Source organism: Castor canadensis, chromosome 5 (assembly GCF_047511655.1).
Source record: "Castor canadensis chromosome 5, mCasCan1.hap1v2, whole genome shotgun sequence".
NCBI lineage: Eukaryota > Metazoa > Chordata > Mammalia > Rodentia > Castoridae > Castor > Castor canadensis.
This window is the reverse complement of record NC_133390.1, coordinates 168542948-168552184: the sequence shown is the minus strand read 5'-3', so window position 1 is coordinate 168552184 and position 9237 is coordinate 168542948. Positions and strand designations below refer to the sequence as shown.

The 9237-nt window shown below is 50.1% G+C and overlaps 1 non-coding gene across 1 annotated transcript; it reads left to right on the top strand.

Annotated features, from left to right (window-relative positions):
- The first annotated feature begins 1069 nt into the window (after positions 1–1069).
- On the top strand, positions 1070–1176 carry LOC141423565 (U6 spliceosomal RNA). Its single transcript, XR_012448410.1, has one exon. It is a non-coding gene; the product is annotated as a U6 spliceosomal RNA (small nuclear RNA).
- Positions 1177–9237: the final 8061 nt, after the last annotated feature.

Sequence of the window (9237 nt, the reverse complement as noted above, 5' to 3'; positions counted from 1 at the left end):
GCCATAGGGCACCTCGGATCCAAGCTCTATTTTTGCATGCTAGGATCCAGCGCTGAGCAAGGACAGGCCCTGCTTGTGTGGGGCTTGCACTTAGATTCATTCTATTGGGGACGGGACGCATGAGGGGGATAGGAATGGTGGGGAAGTTGAGGGACTATTTTATCTTATGGTGGGGAAAGGCTGTAATGGTCAGCATTTGAGCAGACCTCTAAATGAAGAGACAGAGGGAGCAAGGAAGACAGTGACAAGAGTGTCCAGGCACGAAGGCCAGCAAGTGCAAAGGCTCTGAGGTAGGATTGTACCTGATCTGTTCGAAGAACAGTCAGAGGCTTGTGTGGCTGGAATAGAGTGGGAGGGAGGATAGGAAAGGTTCAGAGAAGTAATGGAACCAAACCTTGTTGGGTCTTACAAGCTGCCTTGCCTGAGTTAAGATGAGGAGCCAAAGGAATTTTGAGAGGACTGTTCTGCTCTGATTTATGTTTTAACACCCTAGCTGAGAACAGTTTTCAGGGGACAGAGGCAGAAGCAGGGCAGCCGGTCAGGAGGCCGTCACAATTACCCAGGTGAGAGATGATGGTGGCTGGGACCAGGCTGCTGACGGTGGAGGTGGCAAGATTGGTCAGATTCCGGATCTATTTTAAGGCACAGCTGGCAGGGTTTGCTGATGGATCGGATGTGGGGTGTGAGCTAAAAAGTGAAGTCAAGAATGACTCCAAGGTTTTTGGCAGAAGCGGCTGGAATGATGGAGTTGCCAGATACTAAGAAGGGGAGGCAGTTTTAAATTTATTTTATTTCATTATTTGTGGGCTTTGGGGGTCGAAGTCAGGAGTTTGAATTTGATGTAGTGAGTTTGAAGTGTGTTTTAGACCTCCATGTTGGACGGGCAGGTGGCTCAATGACTTGGGGTTTGGGGGAGAGGCCTGACTTGGACACACACCTTTGGGTACATCGGTGAAACCCTGAGGTCTCAGGTGACTACAGAAATGAGGGGCAGGCCAGGACTGAGCTCTGGGGCCTCTGGCATTTGGAGGGAGGTGGGAAGGAAAGGACAAAGAAAAAACGTGATGGAGTGCTTGCTTTGGCAGCACATCTACTAAAATTGGAGCGATACAGAGAAGACTAGCATGGCCCCTGTGCAAGGATGACATGCAAATTCGTGAAGCGTTCCATATTTAAAAAAAAAAAAAAGAAAAACGTGATGGAGTCAAGGAGGTGCATGGGGTACAGGGAAGGGGGGACTTCAGAGATGGGAGAGACCAATCCGGGGTACCTGGGGAGAGCTTCACATATGGAGGGGACTTTGGAGCCCGGCTTTGAGTGAGTAATAAAAACTCCTGTCAGATATGATCAAGGAAGGGCATGCCAGTCAGAAGGAACAGCACATACCAAGACCCAGAGGTCTAACACCAGCACATGCAAATGGCATGTCCCGAATCAGTGAAGCAGGGCATCTTGGAGCTCTCCACAACAGACGCGGTTCCTCTCTCTCAGCACCTGCCCAGAGCATCCCAACTGTCCTGTTTCTCTCCAGAGACAGCCCCCTTCTTCCACCCTCACTGCCCCCACCTAGCCCAGCACGCCGTGATCAACCACAGGGTCAACAGCCTCCTCTCCCATCTCCCTGTTCCCTTCTGAGCCACCCATGAAGACCCCAGGAGGTGAGGGTGGGGCCAGACTGCTCCATACTCAGCACAGAAGGTGACTCATGCCTACCCCCTATCTCAGAAGCCTTCGTGGGCTTTCCAGTGCTTTCAGGATGACATTCAAAATTTAACAAGGCCCACAAGATCCTGTACCGTGTGGCCCTCGCCTGCCTCTCCTGTCTCATCTCAGCCTCCTGTGTGCTGGCCTTCTGCTGTCTCAGCTTGCTCGGCCTGGCACAATCCACCCAGCCCCAGGGCATTTGCCCATGCTGTTCCTGCCACCTGACCGTTCTCTCCCTCTCACCCCCATCTGAGAAAACAGTACCTCTTCAAGGAACCCTTCCTAGAGCCCCAGAATGACCCCACCCCATTGGATGCCTCCTTTCCCGCATGTTCAGTTTGTAGTCATCACTGTATGTTTTCATAAAGCCATGGATTAACGAGTGACTGCTAAAAGTGACTGAGTTCTTCGTGCTCAATAGCAAATGAAAGTAAATGTAGTTAGAGGTCGACATGTCTCTTCAGTTATTTCATTCCAAACACAACCCTATGAGGGTTCCCATTATACAGAGGAGGTAACTGAGGCCCAGAAGGGTTATTTGTGCAAGTTCAGAACCCAGGCAGCTTTGGTTCTGGAGCCCACAATGTCTGTCTTTCCTGCTTAATATTAAACTCCATGAGGTGAGGGACTATGTCTGTCTGGTTCACTACTTCATGCCCCAAATCCCTCAGAAGGCTTAGTAAATGTTTGTTGAATGACCGAAAGATTGATTGGACGAATGAATAAATGAATAGGAGTTTGAGCAGCACAGGCTCATGGTGTGGGAATGCAAGCAAGGAGGCTGGTGCAGCAGACAGAAGGAGACACAAAGGGCTCCGAGAGCAGACAGCTGAGCCCTGCCTGACTTGGCTGTGGGCCGTGGGAGCCATAGGGCTTTCTTGAGCAGAGGAGGGCGGAGCTCAGATAAGTATTTTAGAAAGCCCCTGCTGCTTTATGCTGTGGAGGAGGACCAGAGGTGGTGTCCATCCCTGCCCAGCAACCAGGCAAGACTGGCACCCGCCCCCTCTCGCTTGGCCCTATTAGCATTCTGCCCGCGGCTGGGCTCCACAATTAACACAGAGGTACAGTCATTCATCCTGACTGGCGGGCCCGAGGGATCGCAGACCGGGGGCTGTCCGCGCGGGGCTTCTGCTGGGAAGGCATGTCACAGCACAGCGGCCACCGAAATGAAAAGCTATTAATAATGATCCTGGAACTTCACTCCCATCAGCTGTTTGTTTAAAGGTGTTCCATATCGGAGCCGCCTGATTTATGTGGGCAATAACGCACCCCGGTCGGCCCGCACTTTTTAAAGCAACGCTAATGGGCTGAGACTGAGACCCTGGGGGATGCTGGGGAATGAGGTCTGAGGGCCAGGACTGATCAGGCTCAGATCCTAACTTCCTGGCCACCATCCTCTTAAAAGTCTCTGGAGGTGAAAACGGGACAGCCGGAAGAGCTGGGAGAAGGGGTTCACGTCCAGCTCGAGCATGTCTCTTTCTTTCTCTGAGCCTCAGTTTCCTTACCTGCACCTGGAGTAAGATAACACCTGCATTGCGGAGTTGGCAGGAGGAATCTGTGAGAAGCATACAGTCAGTGCTCAATAAAGTCTCAGTTTTCCCTCTGCTTTTCCTAGTACAAAAACTGTCCCCGCCACCCGCCTAGCCCTCTCTAGGAAGGAGAATCATTCAACCCACTTAGACATTTACTGAGGGTCTACAGTTGTATTTGACATTGAAATTGCTGAAGGCCTCACAACAGCACTGGTAGAGACAGCGTGTTGCCCCATTTTAGAGATGGGGAAACTGAGGCTCAGAAGGAAGAGCTAAGCCTCAGGTCACCCAGCCCAAAGTGCACTACACTCTGAGCCCCAGTGGCAGAGACGGAAGGTGTTTTGTCCGCCTCTGAATCCCAGCCGCTGCACAATACTGATTGTGCCATGTGTGCCGGGGGCAGAAGCACAGTGAACTGATAAGGTTTAGTTGAATATGTCTATCCATCATTTAATCCATCCTGCCCCGTTCATCGATTAACCCCTGGGTAGACACAGAAGACCTGGGTCCTATCCTCAGCTTTGAGGATGGGAGGGGATATTCGATCAGGCTCTCCAGGGCAGGGCTCCTCCTCCTTGGCACTCCTAATGTCTTTAGTTGGTAATTCTTTGTAGGGTGAGGCGTCCTGCGTACTTTGGGATGTTCGCAGCATCCCTGGCCTCCACCCACTGATGCTAGTAGCCGCCCCCCAATGTGACAATGTGACACTGTCTCAGACAGTGCAAATGGAGAGTGGTTAAGAACCACTGTGCTAAGACCTTTGTCTGAATGAGCCACAAATGCAGCCCAGCAGAGATTACAGTGCAGTTGGAGCTATGGGGCAGGCAAGACTTGACCACCTGGCTGGTGACCAGAGGAGAAATGTCCTATTGACAGTCTCACCAAGTCACATGTCCCCTTTGGCCTGCTAGGGAGCAGGTCCTCTTTACCAAAGCCATTCACCAGGCAGTTGTGCTTGTGATGCTGACCTGGTCCATAGACAGGATGGTCATGGAGGTACAAAGGTGAGCTTCCCAGAATGCACTTCAGCTGAATATGGAGGCCACAGGGTCCCTCCTAGGTTCCAAAGTGAAGGAGAAATCTGAAGCCATTGGGAATGAAGACCAGGAGCGATCAGATCTGGATATAGTGGTCGAGGGTGAGGAAGGGTATGACCTAGCAGAGATGGGGAGGGGGCAAGAATGAGTGGGGGCAAGAAGAGAGGGCAAAAATGGCCTGTGCCATCCTAGAAGGACAGACATCTTATCCTGTCTAGACATCTACTAGCCCCTCCCTCCCTCTCTCATACCTGGTGGAGCCTCTCTGTTTCTGCAGGGGACACAGTTCCCTCTGGCCCCAAGTCTTCCCCACTAAGCCTCCCTTGCATGGGGTCTCATTACATAGAGGTGGTGACCTGGAGGGACAGAATGGCATAAACTTTGTATCAGACACCATGAGCTCCAATTTCAGATGAGGATCTCAGCCAAGTCATATGATCAATGGCAACATTCAATATATTTAACAACCAGACCAGCAGAAGCACTGTCGGGTGAGAACAGGTGACATTGAAACGGGGACACCAGCCTGGCCTTCAAGTCTGCACCATTACTGTGGCACTGTTAGATAAAATGGGCATAAAGCACTTAGCACAGCAACTTGCATACAGCAAGCATTTAATAAACATTTATTGGCTTCCCTAGAGGATCAAGAAGGCCCTTAGGTAGGTCTGAATTCCCTGCATAGGCTCTGATCCTGGCAGATGTGGAAGAAAGTCACTTAATGAACTTCTGGGCCAACATACGTTATGTTACCTGCAACCAGCAGCTCTGTAGAGACCCCTGCCGAGGCTGTGGGCCCTGAACCCCTATCCTCAGGAATATCCCCTCTCCCACCCAGGAGGACCTGGATCTGTCACTCCATCCTGCCCCAGCCAGCTGCCTCTTGGTGTGTTTAGGCAGCTTGTCATTACAAAATCCATTTTCTTATCTCTCCTACCATATCTATTTTCTAATTCTTACTTAACGAGCTCCCCTGAAAATAAGAAAATCATTGGAACAATTTCCTTAAGTGTGAAAGATTAGTCTGAAATCGGCATTAAGGGGACTAATTACCTTCGCTCTCCCACCTTTCCGACAGCTGTTTGTTAGCTACGAGGCCTCATTCATCTACCACTCAGTGAAGTCAGTCAACACTTGGCTGCCGTGGGATCTTCAGCGCGATCTTCCGCGCCTGCTTGTGTTCACGAGGTGCGAGTGTGCTCATGGGTTTGTGTGTGTGTTTGCATGTGTGGGTAAGAGAGACTGAGAGAGAGAATGGAGGCGCGCGAACAGACGAGCAGTGTCCTAAGACTCCACGTGAAGCTACTTCTTGGGATTCTGGGTGGAGAGGGCTGGGATCCAGCTCAGAGTCAGGTGTAGGTGGGGACCGGGGAAGGTGCAGGCATGAGCCAGCAACACCTGGTCTGACAAGCTCTAGAGCCTGGATTCCCTGCTGCCGACTTGCTGAGTGACTGTGGGGAAACCTCTTTGCCTCTCTGAGCCTCAGTCACCCCAGCTGTCAAATGCATGTAATTTCCTGTAGCTACGGTACTGCCAGCAGTGTCTGGCTGCCAGAGGGCAGGCACGGCCAGATGACTCCCGCCCATCTTGATCCTCACAGTAGCATCCAGGGCAGCCATTAACATTAAGGCAGAGGAGAAAGTGGAGGATCAGAGAAGTTGGGTGACCAGCCCCAGGTCACACAGAGAAGACGTTCAGCGTTGGAATTCTAACCTAAGTGTGTAATACTGAAGACTCAGATTCCAACCCCAACTACAGCTCAGGTCAGCTGTGTGAGCAGAGGGACATCTGGCATCTCTCTGAGCCTCAACTGTCTCCTCTGTAAAGTGGAGATGGTTACCCTTCCTGCCATAGCCTGGTGTGAGGACCATGCCGTACTGCACTCTGTCTGTACATGGAAATGTGATGTAGAAAAGGAAAGGACAGCAATGGAGAAGCTGGTTTGAGGGAGGAGGACACAGGAAGGGGCAAAGACTGGTGTCTGCAGAAGCCAGGGACCAGACTCTGAATCTGTGTTCCCCCAACTTCCCTCTACCTGGCCAGCTGCCCCACTCCTGCCCATAGCATTGAGGGGGTCTCCTTCCTAAGTGAGGCTCTAAACAGCAAGAATACTTGTGACAAGGGATCCAGATGACAAATGGTGATGCCCAGAAGTAGGCAGGGCTACTGGGCTCCCCAGTTCAGCCCCGCACCTGGGGTAGAGGAGGGGCAATCTCCCACTCCTCCTCCCACTGCCCCACCAGGGGAAGACTCATGGGGGAGGCAGATAAGCTCTGAGAAGACCACGGGAACATCTTCCATTTTCCATTTAACTGCCCGATATTGAATTATAAATAATTCATACACCTGCCAAACATTTGATTAAAAGAACCCAATTCACACTGCATTTGTCAAGGGGTAAGAATTGCATTTGGTGTTTTTATTTTAATCTGTCCTTTAACTCTTTTACGAATATTTATTTATACTTGGCTGTCAGGTTTTATTCTATTTGCCCTGATTTTATTCTGGCTGTAGCTGGCATTTTTTCCTTTCCCTTTTTATTTTGTCACTTCTACCTAGTAGTCATGCATTTGAGAGCCCAGAGGTAATAAATAAGAACGAGAGACTCCTTCCCTGCCGCTCTATGCACGCTTGCCCCACTCCTGTCTCCTCCCACTGTTTATAGACCCCTCTGTCCCTAGGGCTGAGCTCCACCCACCAGGGCTAATCTGCTGTGGACTCTCACCAGGGTATCCAGCAGGTGCCTATCCTGACCTCACACTACCTCGCCACTGCCATTCCCCCTCCTCTTTGTTGAGCATAGAGTGTGCCTTCAATAGTTATTCTTTAAATGAATAAATGAGCAGCACCATAAAAGTCATCAGTATCAGTGTCTTTGGGGACAAAGGGAAGGTGTTGCTATTCACCAAGAACAGTTAGAGCAAGCTGTCATAGCGGACCTTGGAGCTGGACAAGGTCTAAGCCCCGCTATGTGAATTTCAGCAGGATGCTTCAATTCCTTGGTCTGCCTTCCCTCCCCTGTAAAAGACAGCTGTAATGACAGGAGACTGGTATGGGAATTAATGCCTGTGCCCAGCAGGGAGGCAGCATCCGAGGAATGGCGGCCGATATTTTGATGGCAAACTATATCCTCTTCTTTCACCCTGACCATATTCTGCCTGCCCTTCTGGCTTCTGCCTGGAGTGGGAAGTTCGGGCATCTGTGATATTATCCTGAATGCCAAGTGTAAGTGGACAGATGTGTCTGTGGCAAACAAAAGGCAAAGCAAAGCTGACCAGTTCCCTTTGCCGGCTACCTGCCTTCACAATAATACGCTCTGTGTTTGTCGGAGGGCTTACATGGGTCGGTTTGTGAGTTGACATAAAAACTTGTTTCTGCCAAGTGATTCACGTGAACTGGGAATTTACTTGAGACCTGTGTCAATGCTCCCTGAATACAAAGCTTCTGGGATGTTGTCTGCTCGAGAAAGACTGTGACAGTGACAACCGGGTACCAGAGCTGGTGGATAGGATTTTGTTATGATTTACAAAGCACATTCTCATATACATACATGTTTTCTCTTAAAATTTCCTCAAAATCCTAGTGACCAGATCCTTCCAAATTTAGTCCAGTCAGCCCACTCCTCTGGCCTCCTCCAGCTCCCAGGAATCTCAGAGATTAGAAAGGATCTCAGGGTCCCGACTGTCACCTGAACCATCACCACAGCCTCCTCACAGGTCTCTTGGCTTTGGGACTCATCCCTTCTAAAGTCTCACTCTACATAGTGTTCCCCACCCCGAAACCTATCTAGCTGTGTCACTTCTCTGATGAAACCTTCAGTGGCTCCTCACAATTTCAAGATGTTGTCCAAGATAGTCCCAGAGATCTGATGCCAGCAGTCAGCGAGAGTGGGAAGACCTATGTTTCTGACTGTGCCTGCCACCATAGAGTGTAGTGACTTCTGTCCTCAATGATAATTTGGCTCCCCAAATTTCCACAAGCTCACGATCTTCCCTGAGCACTGCTTTACATTGGGCATTGTGGATGGCACCTGGATCAGAAGTGAGTCGGACACTGCTGAGTTCTGTCTGTGCCCCTGCTTAGAGTCGAGCCAGTGCTCATGGGGCGCTTACTATGTGTGCTTTGACACAGTGACCTACAAACTGGGTATTATTTTGCAGAGCAAGGAAATGTCTTTCTCAAGGTCACCTGTTAATAAATAACAAAGCTTGTAAATGATGAAGCTGGGACTCAAAGTCACATCCCTCTGAGTCTGACATTGAAGGTCCATCTTTACCACCATCCTGCCCCCCAGAAAAAAGGGGGCAAGGGTCTCAGGAGAGAGGGCAGTCCCCTGGCCATGTAGCTGGCATGTTTAGGGTCAGGTCAAATGGGGCAGGGGTAGTTCTGTGAGTCCCTCTGAGAAGGAGCTCAGAGGATGGCACCCTGCCATCATCCTAAGGACCACAGGGGCCCCTAGACAGCTTAACAGGTGTTTTTACCCCATGGCCTGGGCAGTAGAAAAAGAGACCCAGACTATGGAAACAGGCAGTCCCAGATGTGAATCCCAGGTGTCCATGACACATGTGACTGGGACAGTTCACTTCTCTTTGTGCCCTGGTTTCCTCTGCAATCAAACAGAAGTGACACTCCATCCCTCAAAGCTGAGAGAAATGAAACAAGGTCACATGGGTATAAAATGCTCTTTCACTAGAAAATGAGTTATACTCATTTTCTGTGCACATATAATTGGGTCCTTCAAATGATTTAGTGAAATAGGCAGAGCAAGGATTTTCAAAGTTGCTAATTTCTTTTTAAGAATTAAATTTTAAAGAAATATATGGATCTAGGCTGGGCATGGTAGCTCAAGCCTGTAATCCCAGCTCATTCAGAGGCAGAGATTCAGAGGATCTTGGTTCAAAGCCAGCCCAGACAGAAGTTAGCAAGACCCCGTCTCAATCAGCAAACTGAGTGCGGAGGCATGT